Source organism: Callorhinus ursinus, unplaced genomic scaffold, assembly GCF_003265705.2.
Source record: "Callorhinus ursinus isolate GAN/ISIS: 27379988/994484 unplaced genomic scaffold, GSC_fseal_2.0 scaffold7, whole genome shotgun sequence".
Classification (NCBI taxonomy): domain Eukaryota; kingdom Metazoa; phylum Chordata; class Mammalia; order Carnivora; family Otariidae; genus Callorhinus; species Callorhinus ursinus.
The window spans coordinates 69,614,733-69,627,814 of NW_027397069.1; the positions used below are offsets into that span (position 1 = coordinate 69,614,733).

Sequence of the window (13,082 nt, forward strand, 5' to 3'; positions counted from 1 at the left end):
GATTTGCCAGGAGCCTCTTTTGGATTGAGGGTTTCCTAACTAAGCATAGTGACAAAGACCCACTGTGTGTTCACCCCCCCATTGGACTGCTCCACTGAGCCCCATGAACTTGGGGGAGTGGTTCAGGGGAACATGCTTCTTGATGTGCTATGAGTAATTAAGTCCTTTGTCTCTGACCCTAGAGTCTCATGTCTTCTGCCCACCTCCATGGAATTGTGGCAGGCTAATTTAATGGGAAAGCAGGGTAAAATCTCACACCAATACTCCTCTGGTTTATACTCTGTAACTTAACTGTAAGTATGTATTATTAGTCTACATTATACGTAAAATTGGACTGAATTTCAAGTAAATGTGTCTTGTCTCCTCAAGGGCAAGCAGGTGTACGCTCCAAATTATCTGATAAATACGGGGCATGTGGTAAGTACCCTGTATCTTCTTGCTGTCATTTCATCCTTTGGATTGCCTGAGTTGGGGATGTACCTCTACTATGTCCACAAGGGCCACCACTAAACGTTGACTCTGTGGTGGTGGTGGTGGATCTCCCAGTTTTTAGGGATTTTCAAATTTAACCTTAGGTCATTTTCTCCACTACCCGGTACCATTTCCTACTATCCAGTGAGCCAGAAAGTGCCAGGTGGGATGGCAGGAGGGGATAGTTAATAAGAACAGACCCAGATGAATGGAACAGGAGCCCTGGGGTGTGAGTCAATGAGGCGAATGCTGAGACATGATGTGCTGGGAAAAAACATCAAATCTCAGCTCCAAATAAAGGGCTAATGTCCAGACCTCCAGGAGGTCACTCTGCCTGGGAAACAGAAACCCATTACCCTGGGTATCAAGAATACTAAGAATAAGAGACCTGGGATCAAGGCCAAGTCTGGATCCATTCCAGGCTGTCCCTCGGCAGGAGACACAGGGCTGCAGTGAAACAGAAATGAACCAACATAAGGAAACCACCAAACTCATCTCTGAATTGGGATTTGGCAGCTTCTCATTCCTCTTTCCATTGTGTTATCCTCTATCATGCTATAGATAGAAGAGACAATAATAATGATTTTATAAAAACAAAACAAAACACAAAAACTGCTACCAAATGTAACTCTTGCAGAGAGAGCTAGGCAGGCAGAGGGATGGGCCTTGAGTCTGGAGCCAGAAGTTACTGAGTGTAGGTCTTGGCTCTGCCACCTGTGCACAGAGGGGACCTACTTCCTCACCTACAAAAAGGAGGACCAGAACATGACACTAGTCATTGTATGTGCAAGAGCTCTCAGGCAACTGGGATGCAGAAGTGGGTGGGCATGGAGCAGAGGGCTCAGGTGAGGTGGAGGGAGGGGAAAGTTACCCCTCAAGGGGGTCACTGAACACCAGTGAAGTCCCCTTCTCAAAATCTTTCCTCCAAAATGAGATCCCACACTTCCTGGCTCTCAGTCACAGTAATATTAATAGTAAAAGCCATGATTTAATAGGTGTGTATGATAAGCCAGATGTTTCACACATACATGATGTTATTTCTGATCTTGAATTATAATGACATTTGTAATATTTACAACAACTCTGAACTGTTCTCATATTTCAAATGAAGAAACTGGTTCTCAAGAAACATGCAATGCATGGTCAAGGTCACACAGAGAGCTTAAAGCTGGGAGCCACACCCAGGAAGATGGCCAGAGAGGGAGAAGCCGCAATCCTGGGATAATGCTACAGCTGCCCAGAATGACACTCAGTGGAAGAATGTGGTTTTCTCCTTGGCAGCCATACACCTAACATTGGTACCACAGTTTGTTAGAATGAGAAGTCCTTTTCCATATGTTGTCTATTTAACCCTCACATCTACCCTGCTGGGTAGTTTTATTTGCATAGGAGGTAGTGTGGCTCCCAGAGGATTGTGGCAGCAGCAGAGTCTGCAAGGAGATGCAGAGGGTAACCGAGAAGTTCTGCCAGGGTGGGGACAATGACGTGGCCAATAATATAGGTGGGGCTGTGGATGCTGGGGGGGGGCAAATACCCCAAGGAGGACTGGTCTCGACCTTGTGGACAGAATAAAGCATATTTTTGCCAAATATGTCCTGTGGACCAGGCCTGATCTGGCCCTGACTCTCCTCACCTCCCCGCCCACCCCCCTCAGCTTGGAGCTAGCCAGTGACGCATGGCAGCCTGTTGCTTGGACTCCCTGACACAGCAGATGTGGGGGCCAGGTTCCAAGTAGACTGGAAGATAACCTGGGGGCCCAGGGCATGGTTCTGGAATAAGACGTCAGAAGTACGAACCTCTGACACAATCTTTCTCATTCCCCAGGATGCTCTAGACTTGCCCTTGGCCCACAGATGGGCCCAGAAGACATCCAAGGTCACCCTGAAGGCAGGCAGCCTTGTCCATTGACTCTCAGAGCCTAGGAGTTGTGTATTATTATTCTTATTTTGCAGATTAGGAAACTGAGGTTTAAAGAGTTTATCTTGCCTCTCTCTTTCCTTGCCCACAGTGCCATCAACACTTCAGGCATTGGCCAGGGAGGTGAACTGACCTCATGGTTAATGAAGATGAGTATGTGTTCCTGAAGTGGTGGGCTTTAAAGTCGGACTCTAATGGAGGAGCTGTGTGGCTCAGTTGTGTCAGGGCAGAAGGCAAGGCTGAGCAAGAGAGGGAAGGCAGCCCTAGGCAGCAAACTGGCAGCCTGGGCAACAGAACAGGTGGATCTTAGCAAGGAGCCAAATGGTGTAACTTTACTGGTGGTGGAGGGTCTGCAAGTATGCATGGGGACAACATCAGTCTTTCCTTGGAATGATGGAGCCCAGGAGATGGATGGAGTCATGGGAGAGCGCATTCCCACAGACAGGAAAGAATGTGGAGGCAGGACCATTGACTCAAATGTGGGTGGGCTTGGAGTCTATGAAAAATGGGTTCAATGTTCCCTCAGAACTGTGATTTCAACTTTGCTTGCCCACTGGAATTGCTTGAATAGCTTTAAAAATATTGGTAGTTGGGTCCTACTCCACAGAAATTCAGATGCAATTGGTCTGGTTTGTGAGCTGGGCATTGGTATTTTTAAAAGATCCTGTGGTGGTTCTGATGTGCAGCCACGGTTAAGAACCGCTAGCTTAGAGGGGGAAGGTAATTGTGCATGTCACATACTGGGCCAGGAGTGAGATGGAAGTGAATGGTGCATGGTAGCTATGCAAGGAAGGGGTAACAAATGACTCAATCTGTAGGTTCTTAAAACAGGAATTAGATTTCCTAAACAAAATCCTACTAAAATGCCCCACAGATAACTTAAAGCAGTCCTGTGGTGGAAAAAATTGAATAATCACCTAATTTATTTCTTCAGTATGATGAGATTTGCAATCCATTAGTCTTTTTCATGACCTATCCTTTGAAAGTGAGGGACAGTTGGATGCCCCAGGGTCTAGAATTGTGGGGACCAGACTTCAGCTCAGCTCATACAGTTCCTAAACTCATATGCAAAATAAGTTTGTTTGAAATGCAAACTCCCCACCTCTGGGCCTAAAGACTGGAAGGCACTAATGTTATTGTTGTCATTTCTAAGATTTTATTTATTTATTTGAGAGAGAGAGAGAGAGAGAGCACACAAACAGAAGGGAGGGACATAGGGAGAGTGAGAAGCAGACCCCCACTGAGCAGGGAGCCTGATGCAGGCTCAATCCCAGGACCCCAGGATCATGACCTGAACCGAAGATAGACATTTAAATAACTGAGCCATCCAGGTGCCCCAGCATTAATGTTTTTAGATGGAACCTGGAAATGGTGTGTCTAACAAACTAGCAAACTCCCCAGGTGACTATGTGACAAAGATGATCTGTGGCCCCATGTTGAGAAATGCTGATTTAGGGACAGGGGATAAAGTCTTAAGTGTATTTGGTTTTCTTAGGAGCACTCTAAGCCACCCTATCAACATCCGGTGTGAAGAATATTTAGTTTAATGGAAGCTGGAGGGAGGAAAATCAATCCCTAGTGCTCCAATCTAAGTATTTTTCTAGAGCGAGTGCAAAGGATGTCCCATTTGGTATGTCCTCACATATCACAAAACTCATGACAGTGCCTGCATGCAGAGCTTCAGCCTGTCAAGAAGCATTTTACACTCCACAGCCCAAGGCAGCCCCATATCTGAAACACTGTCAAAAATGCTGAAAGCCCTCCAGAGCCTTCCACCTGAGGCTGGGGGACAGGGGCAGCTGGCTTTCTGGTTCATCTTTGCTTAAGGCCCTCGTGATCTGAGAGGGAAGCTCTAAAGATGGAGGGTTGCCTAGGAGTTTTGCCTGAGGGACATCATATAGCTAGGATACTCCATGAATACTCCCTCAGCACAGCCAAGGTTTCTAAGCTCACTAGATAGTGGGGATGTGTTAATGTGCCCTCATGCACAATAGAAAAGCAGGCCCATGCTAAAGAAAAACAGAGACAGATCTGCTTCAGGGAGGAGTCATCTTGTTTTCAGTTAGGGATGAGCATTTCATTTTATTGTTTCATTGGGGGTACCACTAACCACCCTAACTATGGGGAGAAAGCCCATATCATGCATGGTCCTGAGCAAAAGAATGCCAGGCTAAAGGGAGGGGACACAGAAGAACAGTGATGGGATTCAGGAAGGGGCTAGGTAGCCAGCCCCACTGCAACTCTTGGACGTGATTCCTCTTGGCATCTTACTTTTCCCTCATTGAAAGGATTCATGCTGGCTGTCCCTGCACCTTTGGGGGTTAAGGAGATCATGTTGTCTTCCAACAAACCATTTTAGCTGCAAAGAATGGAGACCAGAAAATGAGTTGTACATTGGAGAAGACCTTTGCTGATGCTATGACTCTTGCTGAAAGATCAAGAGACTGTGACAAAGCAGCAAAATCTTTTTATGAGCAAACCATGGCTCTCAAGAGGAGTGGAAGTGATGAAGCAGTATTAGGAAGAAATTCAAGAACTGAATGAAGACTCAAGATATTGGCAAAGGCACAGCAGAGATCAGATGGAGACTGGCAGCAAGAGCACAAAGAACTTCATACATCCCTGGAGGAACATCAGTAGGCTTTGGGACTTACCATGAGCAAGTGCTGAGAGCAAATGTTTGGGCTGCTAATGGCTAACCAAAAGGATGACCTTGGTATAATAATGAAATTTAATGAGCATCACTCTAAGATATTATGATCCCATGCTGACCAGGTAATGGAAATAGCAGCAATAATGAGGAAAGCCACTGAGATTGGTGAGCATCAGGGTTGCATGAATAGGAAAAGAATTTTCAACTTAAACAGGAAATCAAGGATTTGAGAGAAATCCTACAAACTCAAGATTCAAGTTTTAGCCTCACAAAAGATGATGCATAAGAAAGTACACTCTTTGTTATCAGTCTCTGTCAATTCTCACCAATTGATCTGAGCCTGAGAAGAGCTGAACATTTCTGTGACATGACTCCAAAAGAGCCCCAGGCCTGGCCTGCTACATTAGTTAATTAGTGGAATAATAGTGAATAATAAGAAATCACCACCTGAATCAGTTATTACTTTTAGATTATGTACAATACACTGGCAAGTGACATTTTTAAAAGATCATTTCTGAAAATGCATAATTTTCAGGCATTATTCTTATTAAAATGTAATTTAAAAATAATTCAATAGATGGGAAGTTCTCCAGATGACATCGTAGGGTAATTCCATGTTTATTTTTTGAGGAATTGCTGCTCTTTAAAGTGGCTGCACCATTTTACATTCCCATCAGCGATGTAGGAGAGTTTCAATCTCTCCACATCCTATTTTTGTCTCTTTTTTATAAGAACCATCGTATTAACAATGTACACATAACTGTGAAGTGGTACCTCCCTGTGGTTTTGATTAGCATTTCCCTAATGATTAATAATATTGTGCATTTTTTCATGTGGTCCCCTGCACCAGTAAACTCACCCCATTAATCCTTTGGATGCAAAAAACAAAGGCCAAGGGATGTTTACTTGGCACTTCCAAGACATAAGCCTGTGCTTTTAGTCATTTTAGGTACACTGTGTCATGTTGTTGCCTACAGAAAACATGTAGGAACTGGTCCAATCATTTTAACTTTGACCCCTTTTCCTTTCTACTGCTCTTTCTTTTCCAAAAGTGCCTGCTTTGCTTGAGTAGCTTTGAAGACTTGATAAGCCTCCCTTTTTTTCAGATTTTCTGGAACCAAAGGGATTGTGTTTCTTTACTCTTGCTCTGTCATCTTTCCCTATTTTTACTTTCTTAATGGTATTGTTTGAAGTATAAATGTTTTTAGTTCGATGATGTTTTTAGTCCAATTTATCTACTTCTTCTGTAGCTTTTGCTTTTGGTGTCATATTTAAGCAAACATTGCCAAACCCAGGGTCATTAAGGTTTACTTTTGCGCTTTCTTGTGAGAGTTTTATAGTTCTAGCTTATACATTTAAGTCTATGATCTCTTTTTGAGTTAATTATTGCATATGGTGTGAGGTTAGAGTCCAAGGTCATTCTTTTGAATACGGATCTCCAGTTGTCCTAGCACTATTTGTGGAAAAAACTATTCTTTCCCCAATAAAATGTCTTGATATCTTTGTCAAAAAATAAACTGGCCATAAATGTAAGGGCTTATTTCTGGACTCCCAACTCCAGTCCAGTTATGTGTTTGTTCTTACACCAGTAGAACACATTGTCTTGATTACCACAGCTTTATAGTAAGTTTTGAAATCAGTAAGTATCAGTCCTCCCAACTTGGCTGTTCCTTTCATGGTTATTTTGGCTACTGGGGCCCATATGAATTCTAGGATTGGTTTGTCAATTTCTGCAAGAAAAGCCAGCTGGGATTTTGAATCAGTAGAGTAATTTGGAGGAGATTGTCATTTTAACAATATTAAGTCTCAGCATCCTAGCTCTGACAGATTCACTGAACACATTTATTAATCACTAGTGACCAATTACTTCAAGGAAGGACACAGAGCACAAATCTAGTATTTTCCTTTCATCTAAATTCAGGTTACAACGCTGAGAAAACTATAGAGACGTCACTGGGTGAAGTAAACAGATTGTGCTTTGATTTTTAAAAGAAATTGAGAGAGATTGTTTGAAAATCTTCAGCCTTTTAATCATGTTTGGGGTTTTTTTGGGGGGGGTTGTTGTTGTTGTTTGCTGTTTTTGTTTTTTAGTTTCCATCTGTGACTGTACGGTGCTAATCATTACAGAAAGCCAGTTTATAATGGACAGACTCTGGCCGTCCTCAATGGTTGGTAATAAAGAATCACTGGCACCCTGGTAGGACAATATTGAAGATGGAAATGTGATTGTTTTATTTTTTCTCCAGACACTGTGGTGTTTGTTACTCATCTGTTACAGGTCAGTGTTTGTAGCTCCCAGGAGAAAATTGCTTTTCCCTGAAAACTCATTGGCCCTGGACACAAATAGGGAGTCTGCTGGCGTGAGGCGGAAAATTCCAATGGAGGTTAAGAGCATGAATCCATGTCCCCACTGCACTTGGGTGAGCAGGGGCTAGGTTCAGGGGCTCACTGCAGAGAGAGAGATCGTCTGCTCTCCCTGCACCTTAATGAAACACTCTTGAGACACAAAAGGTGCAAATTTGGTTGAATTTATAGAAGCCACAGTTCATAACCTCATCAGGAGGTGTTAATGTTTTTGTCTTGGACTTGCCAATGTCTGCTCAATATAGGCACAGACCTTTCCTCTTCACAAGCTTCCCTCCCAAAAGTCAACACTGTTGTAATTCTTGAATGGGAACTTTGCACTGGGTGCCCTTTGATCTTTTCATCCCTCAGCCGGGTAGCTGAAGGTGGTGATGTTTCCAGGAAGTCTCCCTGTGACTCACTTGACTTACTGAGGGCCCCTCAGAGGGCTTGACAAGGAGCCAATGAGGTGGAGAATGAATGAAGTGCCAGAAGCAGGTCTGCAGTTTTTGGGTAGAAGAGGCAGAGTCTTTTGGGGACCAGAGTCAGGGCCTATTTGAGAAGCGTTCTTGATTCCACTCCAGGGTCTTAATCTGAGCTGAGGATTTGAGATCTAGCCACAAACCCTCTCTTGAGAATTTTTAAATGTTCTAATAAACACAATAACCAGATATATTGTTAACACAGTGATTTATATGCCACCAGATGATCACTTTCTTTTCCTCTCTGAAAGCAGGATCTAGGAAGAAGGGCTTGACTGGTTAGTGAAGGTTTGAGGGTCAGAGGTTTGGGGTCTGGCTTTCTGTAAGCCACCTCATTCTTCTCTGTGCAGCTCAACTGCACCTTTAGAGGAGGGAGTACTGCCTATTGAGGAAGCACTGTTTCCGTGAAGTGTGCAGGGGCTGGGTGGGCCGGATCAGGGATGAGAAGCAGGACTGTTAGTAAATCGTTAGGGAATAACAATGAAGCTTCACTAAAGTAGAAGTTTTGATTATGCCCTTCCAGCTGCCAACCAGTAACCTGACCATTGGTTGAATCAATCTTTTTTTTTTTTTTTTTGAATCTGCACCTTTGTTTTTACAAAACCAAGAGTTATTTAGGGAGGATCAGATCACGGAATATACAGGGAGCAATTCCTAGGCACTGGGTTCCATTCCAATCAGTGGGTGACAGTGGTGTTAAGAGAAACAGTCACCGCCCTCATGGGTGGGCGATTGTCTTAAGGGACAGAAATGGTAAAGATGGAAACCAACGCAGAAGCTACGAGTGGGTAGACATACAGCGCTGCAGCTGGAGTGCTCAATACAAGGGGCAGAACTTGTATTCAATGAGATCCTCAAACAGGTGGTTCACAGACAATATCTCACGAGATCCCCATGGGGGGAGGAGTCCCATCCCCCAAATGCACTCGGTGAAGCTGTGGCTCCCGGAGGCCAAGATAACCTCCCATCCATCCCCCCGGGGCTGTGCAGAAAGTTATTGTATGATCTGGTTCAATTCTGTGTCTTCTGACCCCAGATCCTGTGCTCTTGCCATTATGCTGCCTCCCAGAACCCTCTTCCAGCCCCTCATTTTACAAAGGGTCTCCAAACGAGCTCATGGGAAGCTGAAATCTGGAGACTTCCATGGTGCTGTGTGCGGAGAAGCCCTCTCTGTTTTTCCTCATTGCGGGAGTGAATGATAACGGGCTGCAAGTGAAGTCAGGCAGCAAGACCTGGTCCCAAGGTCAGGGCCCCCAACGAAAAAGTCCTTCAATCCTCACAGAGAACACCCGGGGCCCCAGGGAGTTCCAGAACTTCTCCCACAGTGCCTGGTTGCCTCACTCATGCCACCTCCCTGCCTGCCAGACAATGGTTCTCAGGCTCCCAACTGTCCCCATCACACCCTGAGTGTTGGTGCTATTTTTAACCCCCCTTTTCTGTGCCCTTTTCATCTGACAGGTGAAGAATTGCTGTCATTTTCACACTGAATAACATTCATTATTCATTATCTGTGGCGAAAGACCTGATTTACTATCTGGGTACTTCCTCCTAAACCACGCCAAGGAGGCCGTTTTAATACTGAGAGGGAACCGGTCGGGTTTTAGACCTGCTGACCTGTGACAATAAGTGGAGGATGGGCCTCTCTGTTTAGGGGGAGGGGAAGGGCTCCGCCGACTAAGGGGGAGGGCCCTGAGTCATGCCCAAGGAAGAAACGGCTTTCAGGAATATCTGAGGCTGTCACGATCAGCAGCCAGGAATTATCCTCTGTGTCTGGAACGTGGTCACCAAATAAGGAGAGTGACTACACAGAATAATAAGAGTTATTCAATTTAGCGTGCAAAGTTCATTTGCTGACTTATACAGAAGAAAATCACATCTCTAAGAGGTCTGTAAGCATGCACCTATCTAATGTCACACATTTGGGCAGTTTCCTCTTGCCCATCCCTCATGTGACACAAACCCAGCCACCATGCAGGAAATGAGTGTAAGAGCTTCAGGAACCCACCTGAGAAGGTGGGAGAATCTGCCCACTGGGGGCCTGCGGTATTCTGTGGCTGGCGTGGGAGACCCTGATGGAGGGCCCTTGCTGTAGCCCCATGGGGCGCTGAATTTAACTCCTGGCCTGACTTTCCAAGGGCAGGTCTTTGGGCGGGTCTCCCGAGCACCCCGACTTTCCTGTCTCCTGCCTGACAGCAGTGTCACACAAACGAATGGTTGACGCTGGCTTTCATCTAGCCCGGAGCCCAGGGACACTTGACTGGTGCTTTGTAAAGCAGCCTGCACCTCAGCGTGTGCTCTCGCTGTTCAGCTTCCCAGGCTTGATCTGACAGACACAGATTTGAACTTCACACACTGTGCTTTCGGGCATGCCAGCCGCAGAAACAGCGCAGGAGGGAAAGAGCAGAAGGAGAGCCGGTTCTTCTTCTGAAATCTGTGGCTCAGCTCAGCTCTCTTCCTGCTTTTCCCTTCTCTGCTGAGGCTCCTAACAGATGTCACTGCTTCGGCCATGCCGTGGTGAGTGCTGTGGACACAGACACCTGTTAGGGAGCACTGTGATGCCGCTCACTCAGACCAGCAAACGGTAGGGAGGGAAGGGAGGTGGCTGTCCCCCGAGATGACCCGGCACGCTGAACCAGATCAAGGGCTCAGGATCCTGGCACGGAGCTGACCAGAGCAAAGCAAGCACACCAACAGAGGGGCAGATCCCAGGCGAAGAGGCAAACTCTACATACCACAGGTCCTCGAGTGAAACAAAACAAACAGCATCCTTGCTTTTGGCTTTGATTTGGCTTTTGGCCTCTAGGTCTAGAGGCGTGGGGTCATTCTGTCACGCGCCTGCTATGCAGTGTGTCCCGGAAAGGGTTTGCTCATGAGCAAAGGCAGCAAAATGATGTGGAAATTGTCTTGATTTTTCAGGTGGGTGCTGTGTTTCCATAGGATAAAAATGAGATGTTTGTGCCCTCACTATAAAATGCTGATCTAATTATTTTCATTTCTGACACCAGAAATAAAATCCAAATATTAACAGATATCTGTTCGTTAAATCAATGGTCTTGTCTAAAAACACAGCCCCCAAGGTCTTGTTTGCTGGTCACTGTACACTTATGTATAAACATCTGCTCTGGGTGGTTGCCCGAATGCAGTTTAGGGGAGCCGTGCTTCTGTATTTTCTCCTGTGGTTTGGACGCTCAGCTTTCTCTACCGTTAGTGCTATTACAGCATAAGGCCCCTTGGGCGGCTGTCTCCTGGGGCCATCAAGCAGCTTCAAGAAAGGGCAATAGGACATTCTGAGCCCTACCTGTGCCTCCTGCTACCTCATAGCCTGCCTCACTCCATGGATATTGCCTGTTGTGCTTCTATGGCTCATATCAAGAATAAGTGAGGACTGGGCACTCGCCCATTTGACTGTAGGAACAGAAGCTAACATTTAGTTAGTGCCTTTATTAATTCCTTCAATCCTCAACATGATGAAGCCACTGTAATCACCTCCACTTTTCAGACAAAGAAAATGAAATTTAGAGAAGCCAGGTGACTTGTCCAAGGGCACACAAATTGAAAGGGGGGAGCTGGGATTTGGGGCCAAGACTTTGAGACTCCAAAGACCCACCTTCCCCAGATCATCACAGCATCCCGGTTTTCTGGATGGAGAGGAGAGCAGGGAGCCTTCTTCACAGGTGTACAGGTGAGATGCTCATGAGCCTGAAACCCCTGCCTTGGCCATGATCTCCTTTGAGGAAAGTGGCCATGGGGGGTTTTCCCCCAATGCATCGTGGCATGCACCATATGTCAATCAAAATGAGTTCTGCTACCCTGACTGCAACTGACTGGGTCATCAAGCTCTATGAGAGTGGAACAGTGTCTCTTAACTGTTGGTGAAGCTCCAGTGCCTAGCACATAGTAGGTACTCAATAAATATTTATTGAGTGAATGAATAAATGAATGGATGGACCTGAAATTGGTGCCCAACCTACGGCAACCACCTCTGGGTTATAAAAACATGAGATCTCTGAGGTGGACCAACACAAAACTTTACTAATAAATGGTCCACATTGGATGGTGACAAATTGACGACATGAGATCTTTAGAAAGTATGGAAGTCAGGCGTATTCTGAGGGGGCATGTCCTCTCTACAAAGTCTGTTGTTATGTCCTAGTCTAGAGAGTGCAGGAACCCAGAAGGACAGCACAGCACAGGGGCCGATGTCCCCTGCCACTCGGGTTTCTGGTATTTCTCACTGAACTGCCAACATCACAGGTGATTTGAGATGCTCATGTTCTCGGAACATTAACAAGCATCTGCAGGGGGCGCCTGGGTTCTCAGTCGGTTAAGCGCCTGCCTTTGGGCTCAGGTCATGATCTCAGGGTCCTGGGATCGAGCCCCACATCGGGCTCTCTGCCCAGTGAGGAGCCTGCTTCTCCCTCTCCCTCTGCCTGCCACTCTGCCTACTTGTGCTCTCTCTTTCTCTCTCTGTAAAATAAATAAATAAAATCTTAAAAACAAACAAACAAATAAACACCAAACATCTGCAGGACTTGCCCAGTCTTCCGAAGAAACTTGTTCAGTTCCAGGTGAACCAAATCTTCCCGCAGAATGGCATGGGGAAGGCAGGGGCCAGTCTCTGTCCACCAGCTTCTTCCCTCCAGTTGGTCAAGAAAATTCAGTGTGCATGTGTGTGTGTGTGCACGCATGTGTACAAATGCATGTGTAGTAGGGGAGGGAATGACTGCCTGTTCTTTGCTTCCCAGGGACACAAGACTGTGGCAGAACAGTGATGACATCTTTGGGAATGAAAAGAAGGTAGGAATGTCCTCAAACACCTGGTCATCCCTCTGTCTGTGGGAAATATTCTCACACTCACATAGCAGAGAGCATGTCTCCGTGTTTATGTTATGTGGCGCCATGTGGTCCCTCAGTCCTGAGCTGTGGGAACCCATCGAAGGAGGAAATATGGCTATAAAGGAAAACAAAAATGTTAGTAAACATGAATTAACCTAACACACAATTTGTGAGCTCCTTAGAAGTGCTATGGTATGGACTAATGATTTCTTTTTAGCTTTCATCAGGGTTGGCAAATTCCCAATCAGCACTAGTCTGGGGTAATTTGGTTTTGTATTTTAGAATAATGTGTACTCTCTGTGATCAACACCCCGGACTTCCCACTGGTATGGATCCCCTGGGTCTGATTTGGTCAGTAGGTGGGCAGGGATCACAAGGTA

At 45.7% G+C, this 13,082-nt stretch overlaps 1 pseudogene; it reads left to right on the forward strand.

Moving 5' to 3' along the window:
- The first annotated feature begins 4,770 nt into the window (after positions 1–4,770).
- Positions 4,771–8,233, forward strand: LOC112826388 (FGFR1 oncogene partner 2 homolog pseudogene; annotated as a pseudogene).
- The last annotated feature ends 4,849 nt before the right edge of the window (positions 8,234–13,082 follow it).